The sequence below is a fragment of the Phacochoerus africanus genome, chromosome 10 (genome assembly GCF_016906955.1).
Source record: "Phacochoerus africanus isolate WHEZ1 chromosome 10, ROS_Pafr_v1, whole genome shotgun sequence".
Classification (NCBI taxonomy): Eukaryota; Metazoa; Chordata; class Mammalia; order Artiodactyla; family Suidae; genus Phacochoerus; species Phacochoerus africanus.
The window spans coordinates 102,484,246-102,486,568 of record NC_062553.1 but is presented as its reverse complement, the minus strand read 5'-3'; the positions used below and the strand labels follow the sequence as shown (position 1 = coordinate 102,486,568).

Genomic DNA, 2,323 nt, shown 5'->3' with positions numbered 1-2,323 from the left:
TTCAGAGCACATGAACCTCTTAAAAAGCAATAAAAGAAGAAACAATCCAATTCTTTAATGATAGGCAAAAGACTTGGAAAAGCATTTCAGAAAAGAGTGCCATTCAGACAGCCAATAAACATATGAAAAGATGCTCATCTTTGGTCATAAGAAATGCACACTGAAACTTCAATGCAATAACACTACAACCCACTAGGATGAGTTTTTACATTACCAGTATTGGCAAAAATGTAGAGCAATGGGAACTACTGCTAATGGGAATGTAAAGTGATTTGGCCACTTCATAAAGCTGTCAATGTCTGCTAAATCTATACATACCATCCACAATTCCTCTCTTATGTATATGCCCAATAAAATGAGTGCACATGTGCATGAAACAACACAAAATATTTATAAAATCTTTATTCATTCAGGCAAAAAAAAAACTGGAAATAACCTCAATGTCCATCAGTAGACTCAATAAATTAATTGTAGTATATTATACAATGAAATGTATACATTTTTTTAAAAAATCTAAATTACTGCTACCTTTAACAAAATAGATGAATCTCAGAGACATGATGTACAAGCCAGAAGAGTATTTCATTTACAGGTAGTTCAAAAACAACAAAACTAATCCTTGGTGATAGAAATCAGAATACTGGTTATCTTAGGGAACAGAATACAAACTCAAAGGCTGGGAATGTTCTAAATTTTTATGTGGGTTGCAGCTGTATGGTTGTATTCATTAATAAAAATGCATTAAGCTTTACTATATCTATTGTCAATTAAAAAGTAGCTTTATTCATTTAAAAAGTTATCATTTTACTGTATTATATGATGTCAAAAAATTTACCTCCAAAATCTTTAAGAGTGAAGAAAGATTTATCTGAACTTCAATAATACTTTCAGTAAAGATCATGTCTGTGAGCCAGGATTCCAGATCCAGAGACCATAGCCTGACAATAGCCCAAGGCACCATGAAGAGTAACTGGAATGAGATTGTGTCATCTACACCTATGAATTTGAGAAGTCCTCTGCCATCCAGCAGCCTGTCATTCTTTCTTGTATCAAGGGCTATTATGTGATCATGCAAGCCAAACCTAGGACTGAAAAAAAGGCCACTTTTGCTATGTCAATTCTGCAATAGATTGAACTAGATCTAAAGGCCACCCTGGCCTTGTTCTGCACTCACTAGGGTTGGCTCAGCAGATATGGAAGGTAATAATGGCATTAGAATTTTACATGGGTGCCTCCAGCCAGCCACGCCTGCATTGGGAGATATCAATGTGCATGCTGAGGTGTAGAAGCTGCACATGGAATCTCCCCATACCATCGTGGGTACCACAGGTCATGTGTTTAATATGCTTAGCTGGAGATATCTGTCTCCCAAATACATCAAGATGTTTGTACTGGATAAAGCTAATGAAATACTAAGCCAGAGGTTCAAGGACCAGATCTATGACATATTCCAAAAGCTTAATATTAACACCCATCTTGTTCTGCTATCAGCTGCAATGCCTTACAATGCATCTGAGGTGACCAGGAAGGTCAAGAGGGAGCCAATTTTAACTTTTGTCAAGAAGGAAAAGTTGACCCTAGAGGGTATCTGCCAATTCCACATTAAGGTGGAACAAGAGGACTGGAAGCTGGACACACTGTGTGACTTGTATGAAACCCCAGCTATCACCCAGGCAGTCATCTCCATTAACACCTGAAGGAAGGTTGAGACTCACTGGAAAGATGCATGCCTGAGACTTCACTGTCTCTGCCATGCACAGAGATATGGATTAAAAAAAAGATGAGATGAAATTATGAGGAAGTTCCACTCTGGCTCTAGCAGAGTATTGATTACCACTGACCTACTGGCCTCAGGCATCAACGTGCAAGAGGTTTCCTTAGTCATAAATCATGACCATCCCACCAACAGGAAAAACTACATCCACAGAATTGGTCCTGCTGGATGTTTTGGCTATAAGAGTGTGACTATTATCACAGTGACAGAAGACAAAAGGACCTTTTGAGACATCAAGACCTTCTACAACACCTCCATTGAGGAGATGCCCCTCAATGTTGCTGCCCTCATCTGAGAGGACCTGTTCTGCTACCTAGCTCCAGCCAGGTTTCAACTTTAGAGGATTGAGGAGCAGCAGGAGTGGAGAGGGAAGGGAACCAAGGAATGGATATCTCAGCTGTTTTTTCTTTGAATAAATGTCACTTATTGGGTCAAAAGAAGGAACCATGAACATTTTAGACACCGTTTTCTTTGGGGTAGATTCTTGCCCCAGGCATTGTCTCTCCTCCCAAAAAAACACTAATTCATTTCCCTAACTTAGTTGATTCC

The 2,323-nt window shown here is 38.9% G+C and overlaps 1 pseudogene; it reads left to right on the top strand.

Moving 5' to 3' along the window:
* The first annotated feature begins 899 nt into the window (after positions 1-899).
* Positions 900-2,069, top strand: LOC125138122 (eukaryotic initiation factor 4A-I-like; annotated as a pseudogene).
* The last annotated feature ends 254 nt before the right edge of the window (positions 2,070-2,323 follow it).